Source organism: Rhinopithecus roxellana, chromosome 9 (assembly GCF_007565055.1).
Source record: "Rhinopithecus roxellana isolate Shanxi Qingling chromosome 9, ASM756505v1, whole genome shotgun sequence".
NCBI lineage: Eukaryota > Metazoa > Chordata > Mammalia > Primates > Cercopithecidae > Rhinopithecus > Rhinopithecus roxellana.
The window spans coordinates 52,221,004-52,233,632 of record NC_044557.1 but is presented as its reverse complement, the minus strand read 5'-3'; the positions used below and the strand labels follow the sequence as shown (position 1 = coordinate 52,233,632).

Genomic DNA, 12,629 nt, shown 5'->3' with positions numbered 1-12,629 from the left:
GCAATTCTAACCAGATAAAGAATGTTTTCCTCCATTCAAAGTAGATTCTATTACAGATAAAGAAATAAATGTGTGTTTTGCTAATTATTTTTTCTAAATGAAATATCATGTATCATTAGACAATCAGCCCAATGATAACTGACTAAAATTTCTTGATCAGAAAATACTCAGAATGTTGTATTAGTTGAAATTTAAATATGTAGTAGATGGAAAATACAAATTATTTATATAAAAATGTTTCTATTTACGTCTTTGGTCTTTTGTTAGTTTGAATAGGATGATGATTATGTATGCTGAATTGCCTGGAGTTCATAATAGTCTGGTTAAAAATATTGATTGATTTACCAGTAGCAGTGTCATCTATCACAAACACTTCCTGCCGTTTCTAAGTCCTCCTCTCTATTTCAAGTCAGGTCCACAGGACTTCTTCACTTTCTCATCTCATATTCAGTTATAGTTTTTATCTTCACACCCATCCCAGAGTCTCTCCAACTCTAGCAAAAATTTTCTGACAAGATTAATGATAAATGCCTACTTTCTGAGTCCAATGAATATTACTTTATGATCTCTACATTAATTGATTTCTCTGTAGCATTTGATACTTTTGAGTCTTTGTCATTCATTATAGACAGTCTCTGACATAGGATGGTATAGCAAGATTTTTCAACTTTATTATGGTAAAAAAGTGATACATATTCAGTAGAAACTGTACTTTGAGTACCATACCACCATTCTGTTTTTCACTTTCAGTACAGTCTACTGGTAAATTACATGAAATAGTCAACACTTAAATATAAAATAGGCATTGTATTAGATGATTTTGCCCAACTGTAGAGTGATATAAATCTGAGCATGTTTAACATAGACTAGGCTAAGTGATGATGTTCAGCAGTTTAGGTGTATTAAGTGCATCTCCAACTTATAATATTTTCAAGTTATGTTGAGTTAATCAGGATGTAGCCGCATCATAAGTTGAGCAGCATCTGCACTTACTTCTCCCTTATTTAGAAACCATGTCTATATTTTTCTCCTGTTTCCAGGCCCTTTGTCTTGGTGTTCATGGAGGATGTCTCCCCTTCCACTAGCTTATTAGTTGTTGTTACCTCCTCAGAATCTCTTTTTGGCCTTCTTCTTTTATCTCTCTGCATATCGTCCCTGGAAAACATTCATCTATTGTTATGATTTCAAATGTCAACTACATGCCAACAACTTGCAAATCTCTATCTATCTTCAGCTTACTTCCAGGTACCAGAATCCTAATGCTTTACAATCCTCAGGGTAGAGATAAAAGAAAACTTTTCATTATCAACTAGGATAATTCAAAAATATATATTCATAATGATGAGAAATCAGTAGTTATCAACTTCTAAAAGTATTAAAGTATATATTATATATGAGGAGCTAGAAAGAAAAATTGCTGCAATTTATAAGGGATACTTATGAGGTTACAAATTTTTAATTTTCTTCTTAAAGATTTTCAGCAATTTTCTAAATTTCCTACAAGGAACATTGATATTACAAAGGCTTGCTTAATATCAGTTTTGTTTACTGAATAAAATATAGTGTTAATTTAACAGCATAAAACTCACAAAGCTTTAAAGAAATATAATTAGGCTTGAGAACCCTATATGATCACCATTCTTATAAAATATTTTAGCAGCCAAAAAAGGGGTTGCAATTTGTAGGTCTGTTGTTTTCTATTCCAAGTGTTTATTTTCTCTGCGTGTATCTATCAGCAGATACCATCATTTTAAACCATATGTTTTTGTCACAATGTTTACATAACCTATCTGCTCTACTGGTGACTAGCCATGTAGCCTTGACATACTTCTTAGCCATTTTTGACTCTGTTTCCTCATTTGTAAAATGGAGCTAGTAATATCACCTACCTCATAGGGTTGCAGTGAACATTAGATGAAATATTTGCTGCACATGTAATTCATAGCATTATTATTACTATTATTATATATTAAGCAGATACATTAATTAAATTTTGATCTACTATCGTATATATGTATATACATATATTCAATCTACCATTTATATTTTTATTTTTAATCTAAAAATTGAGCATCATAGTTCTATAATCATCATCAATACAGTTAATATTGATATTTTACCATTTTTTCATTCAATAAACACATTGAATACATAGCTAATCACTATCATGGGCACTTTGTTGAGTAAATATTCCAACTCATTTCATTTTTCACATAAAATGATGATGATTTTATTTATGTCTGCTTTCCCAATAACACTTAATAAGCATGTGCCACACTGACATTGAAGAAGAAAACTACAACTCCATTTTAAATATAAAAAGTCAACATTGTTTTTAAATTTAGAAAAATCAGCAGGGTGATGCTATGGTTGAAATAGAAGGTAAGAGATTCAACATGTGTTCATGTAAAAAGTAAAACAAATTTAAACAGTGCATTGTATCTCTCAATTACTTTATTGATGACCTTGTTGAAAAGACTTTTTTTTTTATTGTACTTTAAGCTCTAGGGTACATGTGCACAACATGCAGGTTTGTTACATAGGTATACATGTGTCATGTTGGTTTGCTGCACCCATTAACTCATCATTTACATTAGGTATTTCTCCTAATGCTATCCTTCCCCCTGCCCCCCACCCCATGACAGGCCCCCGTGTGTGATGTTCCCTGCCCTGTGTCCAACTGTTCTCATTGTTCGATTCCCACCTATGAGTGAGAACATGTGGTGTTTGGTTTTCTGTCCTTACGATAGTTTTCTGAGAATAATGGTTTCCAGTTTCATCCATGTCGCTACAAAGGACATGAACTCATTCTTTTTTATGTCTGCATAGTATTCCATGGTGTATATGTGCCACATTTTCTTAATCCAGTCTATCATTAATGGACATTTGGGTTGGTTCTAAGTTTTTGCTCTTGTGAATAGTGCTGCAATGAACATACATGTGCATGTCTTTATAGCAGCATGATTTCTAATCCTTTGGGTATATACCCAGTAATGGGGTCACTGGGTCAAATGGTATTTCAAGTTCTAGATCCTTGAGGAATTGCCACACTATCTTCCACAATGGTTGAACTAGTTTACACTCCCACCAACAGTGTAAAAGTGTTCTATTTCTCCACATCCTCTCCAGCATCTGTTGTTACCTGACTTTTTAATGATAAGCATTCTAACTGGTGTGAGATGGTATCTCATTGTGGTTTTGATTTGCATTTCTCTGATGACCAGTGATGAGCATTTTTTCATGTGTCTGTTGGCTGTATGAATGTCTTCTTTTGAGAAGTGTCTGTTCATATTCTTTGCCCACTTTTTGATGGGGTTGTTTGTTTTTTTTCTTGTAAATTTGTTTAAGTTCTTTGTAGATTCTGGATATTAGCCCTTTGTCAGATGGGTAGATTGTAAAAATTTTCTCCCATTCTGTAGGTTGCCTGTTCACTCTGACAGTAGTTTCTTTTGCTGTGCAGAAGTTCTTTGGGTTAATTAGATCCCGTTTGTCTATTTTGGCTTTTGTTGGCATTGCTTTTGGTGGTTTAGTCATGAAGTCCTTGCCCATGCCTATGTCCTGAATGGTATTGCCTAGGTTTTCTTCTAGGGTTTTTATGGTTTTAGGTCTGACATTTAAGTCTTTAATCCACCATGAATTAATTTTTGTATAAGGTGTAAGGAAGGAAGCATTCCTATACACCAATAGCAGACAAACAGACAGTCAAATCATGAGTGAACTCCCATTCACAATTGCTACAAAGAGAATAAAATATCTATGAATCCATCTTACAAGGGATGTGAAGGACCTCTTCAAGGAGAACTACAAACCATTGCTCAACAACAAGAGGACACAAACAAGTGGAAGAACATTCCATGCTCATGGATAGGAAGAATCAATATCGTGAAAAATGGTCATACCTCCCAAGGTAATTTACAGATACAATGCCATCCCCCTCAAGCTACCAATGACTTTCTTCACAGAATTGGAAAAATAAAAACTACTTTAAAGTTCATATGGAACCAAAAAAGAGCCCACATTGCCAAGACACTCCTAAGCAAAAAGAACAAAGCTGGAAGCGTCATGCCACCTGACTGCAAACTATACTACAAGGCTACAGTAACCAAAACAGCATGGTACTGGTACCAAAACAGAGAGATAGACCAATGGAATAGAACAGAGGCCTCAGAAATAATACCACACTTTTACAACCATCTGATCTTTGACAAACCTGACGAAAACAAGAATTAGGGAAAAGATTCCCTATTTATTAAATGGTGTTGGGAAAACTGGCTAGCCATACACAGATAGCTGAAAATTATCTTCAATATAATTAAGAAAGTGAAAATGTGACCAGGTGACCAAAGTTCTTTAATGAGGAAGTCTAAACAATTATAATAAGAAATAAATTTTCAAAGCTTGTTTATTGAAAACAAGGAGGGACTTAGAAGAGGACACATTATGAACAGTTTTATGAGAATGCAGAATATGCATGTGTGTCTGTGTGTGTGTGAGAGAGAGAGAGACAGAAAGCAGGAGAATGTATGTTAGTGAAAGTAATAGATAACAGTTTTATAAGAATGCAGTATACACGTGTGTGTACGTGTGTGTGTGTGTACGTGTGTGTGAGAGAGACAGCAGGTGAATGTGTGTGTGTATGAAAGTAACAGATGTATTGTGTGTAAAAGTTTTTATGGAAGAGACTTGAGTCTCTTCCCCTTAGGAGGGGAAGCATCTTCTGAGGAGGACATGTTTACTGATATTGCAGTGATAGGGTATAAATTGAAGTTTCAAAGTCCCAGAGGGTCAGAATAGTACCCAACCAATAGACAGTGTATACTCTGATACTTTAAAGAAGGAAGGGGTGGCTGGGCACGGTGGCTCACACCTATAATCCCAGCGCTTTGGGAGGCCACGGCGGGTGGATCATGAAGTCAGGAGATCGAGACCATCTTGGCTAACATGGTGAAACTCCGTCTCTACTAAAAATACAAAAAATTTAGCCGAGCGTGGTGGCGGTGCCTGTAGTCCCAGCTACTCGGGAGGCTGAGGCAGGAGAATGATGTGAACCCGGGAGCTTGCAGTGAGCCGAGATCATGCCACTGTACTCCAGCCTGGGCAACAGAGCAAGACTCGGTCTCAAAAAACAAAAACAAAAACAAACAAACAAAAAAAAGGAAGGGGTAAGAAAAGTTGAAAGTGTAGATATGTTGATATGAATAGCTGGGTGCTGGGATGAACAAGAAATTAATAAAACTCCTGACTAATGGCTCTCTGAAAAAGAAAGGAAAGCCACTGTTGATCCTCGAGTAGATGTTCATTGCAATGGTCAACAAAACTTTTATAAATGATTTTTTAGTAAATTAGAAAAAATCTTTGAACGTGACATGTAGACAAATTTCTGAATAGCAACTGGATGTCTACTTGGAGGTGGAAACCATACATTTGGAATTGTGTAAACTGGCATATTGATGCAATTTCCTTACTAGAGCTATCTGGCATAAGGCAGAAGTTGGGGAAGAGGAAAAGATAGTTATAAAGTTGGATGCAGTGGAAGAAGCAACTCAGTGCCCTGTAAAATTGAACTGAGGTGGTAACAATAGAGATGACAAGAGTTGGGATAAATTCAAAACAAATATATTTTGAACTATAGCAGACTGTGGAAAGGGGTGTTTTCTGGCTATGACTGAGTGGATGGTAGAACCACTTACTGAATTGAAGAAGACATGAGCTATAATGAGCTCGGGGCAAAATATCAAGAGTTCTGTTTCAGACTTAATATAAGGAAACTTATGACTATGGTTCAGAAAATGCATGGGAGGAAGACAAAATTGAAATCTTTGCAGAGGTTGTAAAATAGGACCGTAAAGTATGAATTGTGTGTTAAGGCAGGGCAGAGGCAATGAAAAGGAAAGATGAATGTACTTTGAGAATATTTAAGAAGTAACTATGACAGAATTTGGTTACTTATTGGATAAGGTATTTTTAAAAGTGAAAGAACTCAGAATTTCAAGCCTGACAAAATGTGTATTATATATTGAGTTAAGAACCAGAAAAATTACACATAAGTTGCAGATAATAGTCGGCTAGTCTCACCAGTGTTAGTATGTCTAGGGCTCTTTCCTCAGCTCACTGCTCTTGCAACTCTGTATTCTCTATCTGGAGTCAATTATCTAGTCATAAGTTTTTTCCAGATAGTAATTTTTTAAAATTATGTTACTACATGTTTAAGAACTAAAATAATACATACTCATTGAACATGTCTCCTGTACCTAATTTTAATAACTTGGTATGTATCCTTCAATAATTTTCTATATGTTTACATATAAACTGACATAATCATAAATGTGTGATTATACCAACACTATATTGTAAAATGTTCTTTGCAGATAATATGCTTTCTAATAATCATATGTGGCTACTGCTCGTATTCCAATAAATTAAAGGTTTATTTTTTAATCAACCAATACTTATAGATCACTTAATGTGTGCCAAACACAGTCCCTATGCACGAGAAGTAGCACTCAGAATATACCACTGGACTTAATTTGCTAATATTTCAGTCTTTTACCTAACTTAATATGTACTTTACTTACTACACTAAATAAGATTTTATACCAATTAACATAACATAACCAATCATTTTTGTCTTTCCTACAGTCTATATTGTTTTAAAATGTTGAAATATATAGTTTAAGGCCTTTTTATATCTCAGTAAAATATCATATGGCTTCGGTGCATTTAAAATAATATACCTTTTAATCACTTTCTGATTTCTTCTGTGGTTCTTAGATTATTCAAGTTTTTATTCATTTCTGGGATCAATTTAATTGCTTATATTTTGCTGGGAAAAATCTGTATTCTCATACTTATTGGCACATGATGTTACAAAAGTTTTATAGTCAAACATCATTTTGACAGCTATAATTGATTTATATCTTTTAATATTTAAAAAGTGGTGATCTTCAGGTTTTTAGTATAATTATCTCTTTGCGTTTCTATCTACTTCATACTTTATACCTTCCAGTTGCCTTTTCTTTATTTTTACTATTCATTTTCTAGCTTCATAATTTGAATACTTAATTTAGGATTTTGTTTTAACTTTTACTTTAAGTTCAGGAGTACACGTGCAGGTTTGTTACACAGGTAAATTTTTGGTACAGGGGTTTTTGGTACAGATCATTTCATCACCCAAGTATTAAGCCTAGTACCCATAAGTTATTTTTCCTGATTCTCTCCTTCTTCCCACCTTCCACCCTCTGATAGGCCCCAGTGTGTGTTGTTGCCTGCTGTGTGTCAATGTGTTCTCATAATTTAGCTCCCACTTTTAAGTGAGAACATGAGTATTTGGTTTTCTGTTCCTGCATTAGTTTGCCTAGGATAATGGCCTTCAGCTCCATTCATGTCCCTGCAAAGGACATGATCTCAGTTTTTTTAGGATTAAATAGTAAATTTATTTTTTAAATTTAACAAATATATGCCATTAGTATGTTCTTAAGTTTTGGGTCACATTGGCAACATTGTCTTTAATTTGTTTTGAAATTCTTTTCAGGAATCTTAAGGTTATAGTTCCCTTAAAAAATATATTTGCTATGTTTTACCACCTTGAAGACTGTAAACAGGACAAAAAGGCATGGATATAAGCATTAGCTAGTGATCACCATTAGCTAGTGACTCTAAACAGTCACTAAGGCTTGAGTTCTCTCTTTTCCATATGCCTAACTGGCAGAAGTCCCAAAGGTTTCCCTGATCATACTAATAACTTTATAAAAAGTTTATCATTATTCATTAAAAATTAGATATTTGTAATGAAAATATAAATGAAGTCTAAACCAAAACTCTTAACCAGACTAGTTTCAATGTTATGAATCACAAAATCTTCTTGACTGCTCTATTGAGAGGATCTTATGTGCTTTTAGAGAAAGATTAAATCCCCCTATAACAGTTGATAAATTTTAGTCAAAGACTAGAACACGACTTACAGAATAGATGATTGGACTTGACAGTTAACAACTTAGTTATTTACACTGTACAATGGAACAAACAAGAATCTTAATACTTCTGCCTTTATAGCTGTATTTGACCATTCAGGAATATGTTGGCCTTTATATTTACAGAAATCTCTTAGTTTAAGCCTAAAATATGTATATTTCCTACATGCAACTTTTAAAGATAATGTTTCTATTAGGAGGGTATAAAAAGCTGAAAAAAGAACTCCAAAATTTTCAGCCTTCATTTTTCAAAGAAATTGAAGATCTTAAGTATAATTACAAGGAAGAAGTGAAGAACAATATTCCCTTAGAAGAGAAGGTTAAAAAAAAAAAAAAAAAAAAAAAAAACAGCTTTCAGAACAGTTGAGAGTTGAATTAACTAGCCCTGTTGCTGCTTCTGAAGAGTTTGAAGATGAAGAAGAAAGTCCTGTTAATTTCCTCACTTACTAAAGGTCACCTATAAACTTTGTTTCATTTAAATATTTATTAACTTTATATGTTAAAATCCACCTGGAAATAAGCAATTCTCTGAGGTGTAGTGTTTCCTTCTCACTACCTTGTACCTTTACACTTAAACTGGAATTCTTAATAAATAAAATTATATGAAATTTTCAACTTACTATAAAAGTATATATTTGAAGACTTAGAATAAGTTATGGCCATCAAATAGGTAATGAGCTCTGGTGAATTTCTCTACATTCATAATGTTTTAAGTTTTTTAAAGAGCAGGAAGGTAAATTCAGCAATTTTAATATTTAAAATGTTAAGATTCTCAAATCCTAACTATGATATATATAAATACAGATGTAGACATACACACATATAGGTTATGAAGTTGAGCCATATGTTTTGTTAAATATCAGCAAAATCAAATTGAGCTTAAACTATTTAATTTTGAAAATTAGTGACATTAAATTCTTGGTTTAATTGTTGTCCTTAAATTACTATTCAATTATAGTGGAGAGAATCCAGCCTTTGTACAAGCTTAGGAGCTTACTGTTACTTATGTTTTTATGGCTAGAGATTAAAATTAATTTGCTGGTTTTTAATAAAATTTTAAATAGGTATTTGAAACTGGAAAATTCATTTCTTCACAAATGGTAGAAGACAAATTGATGTTTCACAATGAACAGGAATTTGTGATATTCTTAAACATGGTAGAATATTCGAGATTAAAATATAATGATAATAAACTAATTTTATTTGCATTTTATACATCAAATATTATATCTTTGAGTCTAGCAAATTTCTGATTATCTACTTTTGAAAAATGATTAAATAAACAGTTAATGTCAAAGGCAGAGTCACATTTGTTCAGGTTCATGTTGATAATAACTACTCTTGAATTCATGTAAGTATCTTGAGTTGATCAGCATAAGCCAAGATGATGATGATGGACCCTGTTTTTTTTTTTTTCATAGCTGTTCTTGTCCTGACATGTTACACATTTGTTTATTTTCTATCTTCCCCATTAGAATGTGAGCTTCATGAAGGCAGACACCTTGTTTTGTTGACTGTGTAGGTCCAGCACCTTTATTAAACAGCCATCACTGCGATGCCATACTGTTCTTTCAATTTTACCCACTTTGCAACCTTCAAACCAAGACAAGAGATCATTGTGCTTCAATGAAGGTAGATTTCTTATTTGAAATGCTCCATGAGGTAGAAGAAGATGTAATGGATGTTTCTTGCTCCCTAACCCATATGGATTTCCATTGACGTTTTTTCCTATGAGCTCCAGTGTTTGTTCTAAGAGATCTGATAGTGGCACTGCAGTAATTTCCAAAAGTCCAGAATCATCAGCATGATGTTTTAGTACCAGGGCAATTTCAAATTCATAATTAACTACAGAGGAATGCCAGCAATACTGTTTGTTGTTTTTCTCTACTGGTACCCAATCAGGAATGTATCTATTTTCATTAGGCACTGGGCTCCCATTTATTTGTTCTATTTCCTTTGCTCTGGTATCCAGCAAGGTTTGGAGTCCAGAGCCGGTTTGAAGTCCTCTTCAACGTTCAAAATATATATTTTGGGTTTTCATTTGAATGTAGAAAATTCTAAAATCTTTTTTCAACTTGTTTGTTGTGCTTTCTATCTAGTAGAGCCCAAAGCTATGGCTGATCTGATGTTCCCTTTTGGCGGAAGTCTCCTCTTTCACCTCTGTCACAAACATACGGCATTTTCCACTGCACAGAGCTCAAGCGCTTCATGATGAGCCCAACAAGCAGTGAGAGTGGAGGACGCGCTTTCGAACAGTCCCTGGTCCAGGAGGGGAGAAGCTCTGGAGCAGTCACCAGCGGGCGCTGGCCACTCACTCTCCATGCCCAGCAGCTGCAGGCTGCTGATCTCATTCTTTTTTATGGCTGCATAGTATTCCATGGTGTGTATGTACTACATTTTCTTTATCTGATCTATCATTGATGGGCATTTAGGTTGATTCCAAGTATTTGCTATTGTGAATAGTGCTGCAATGAACATACATGTGCATATGTCTTTACAATAGAGTGATTGATATTCCTTTGGGTATATACCCAGCAATGGTATGGGTATATACCCAAAGGAATTGCTGGGTATACACTCAAAGGAATATAAATCACTCTATTATATTATAATTGGTGTTTCTGTCTTTAGGACTTTGAAAAATCACCACACTGTCTTCCACAATGGTTGAAATAATTTACAATCTCACCAACAGAGTAAAAGTGCTCCTTTTTCTTCACAGCCTCAGAAGCATGTGTTATTTTTTGACTTATTAGTAATAACCATTCTGACTGGTGTGAGATGGTATCTCATTGTGGTTTTGATTTGCATTTCTCTAATGATCAGTGATGTTGAGCTTTTCTTCATATGATTGTTGGCCACATGTATGTCTTACTTGAGAAGTGTCTGTTCAAGTCCTTTGCCCACTTTTTAATAGGGATATTTGTTTTTTTTCTTCTTGTAAATTTGTTTAAGCTCCTTACAGATGCTGGATATTAGGTCTTGTCAGATGCATAGATTGCAAATATTTTCTCCCGTTCTGTAGGTTGTCTGTTTACTCTTGATAGTTTCCTTTGCTGTGCAGAAGCTCTGTAGTTTAAGTAGACACCATTTGTCAATTTTTGTTTTTGTTGCATATGTTTTGGAGTCTTCATCATGAAATCCTTTCCCATGTCTATGTCTTGGATGGTATTGCCTAGATTGTCTACCAGGGTTTTCATAGTTTGGGGTTTTACATTTAAATCTTTATTCCATCTTGAGTTAATTTTTTGTATGTGGTATAAGGAAGTCATCCAACTTCAGTCTTCTGCATATGGTTAGCCAGTTATCCCAGCACCATTTATTGAATAAGGGAGTACTTTCCCCATTGCTTGTTTTTGTCAGGTTTGTTGAAGATCAGATACTTGTAGTTGTGCAGTCTTATTTCTGGGTTCTCTGCTCTGTTCCATCTGTCTGTATGACTGTTTTGTATCAGTACAACACTGTTTTGATTACTGTATCCCTGTTTGAAGTCATGTAGCAGGATCCCTCCGACTTTGTTCTTTTTGCTTAGGATTGCCTTGGCTATTTGGACTCTTTTCGGTTCCATATGAATTTTAAATTAGGTTTTCATTTTTAAGTTCTGTGAAGAATCTCATTGATAGTTTAATAGAAATAACATTGAATCAATAAATTGCTTTCAGCAGTATGGCCATTTTCACAGTATTGATCCTTCCTATCCATGAGCATAGAATGTTTTTTCATTTGTTTGTGTTATCTCTAATTTCTTTGAGCAGCTTTTGTATTTATCCTTGTAGAGATCTTTCACCTCCCTGTATTCCTAGGCATTTTATTCTTTTTGTGACAATTGTGAATGGAAGTACATTCTTGATTTGTCTCTCAGCTTGACTGCTGTTGGTGTATAAGTATGCTAGCAATTTTTGTACATTGATTTTGAATCCTGAGACTTTACTGAAGTTGTTTATCAGCTTAAGAAGCTTTCAGGCTGAGACTATGGGGTTTTCTAGAAATAGAATCTTGTCATCTGCAAAAAGAGATAGCTTGACATCCTCTCTTCCTATTTAGATCTCTCTTTTTTTCTTTCATCTTGCCTAATGGCCCTGGCAAGGACTTCCAGTACTATGTTGAACAGGAGTGGTAAGAGAGGGCATCCTTGTTTTGTGATGGTTTTCAAGGGGAAGCTTCCAGATTTTGCTCAGTCAGTATGATGTTGGCTGTGGGTTTGTCATAAATGGCTCTTACTATTTTGAGGTATGTTCTTTCAATACCTAGTTTATTGAGAGTTTTTAACATGAATGGATGTTGAATTTTATTGAAAGGCTTTTCTTCATCTATTGAAATAATCATGTGCTTTTTGTTCTTAGTTCTGTTTATGTGATGAATCACATTTATTGATTTGCCTGTGTTAAACCAATCTTGTATTCCAGAGATAAAGTCTACTTGATCATGTTGGATAAGCTTTTTTATGTACTGCAGGATTCAGTTTGCCCATATTTTGTTGGGGATTTTTGCATTGAATCCAGGCTACTGGCTTGAAGTTTTCTTTTTTGTTTTATCTCTGTCAGGCTTTGGTATTAGGATGATGCTGACCTCACAGAATGACTTAGAGAGGAATCCCTTCTCCTGAATTGTTTGGAATAGTTTTAATAGAAATGATACCAGCTCTTCTTCATACATCTG

General features: G+C 34.4%; 1 pseudogene; it reads right to left on the bottom strand.

The window, feature by feature from the left end:
- Positions 1 to 9,180: 9,180 nt before the first annotated feature.
- LOC104668898 lies at positions 9,181 to 10,180 on the bottom strand (annotated as a pseudogene).
- Positions 10,181 to 12,629: the final 2,449 nt, after the last annotated feature.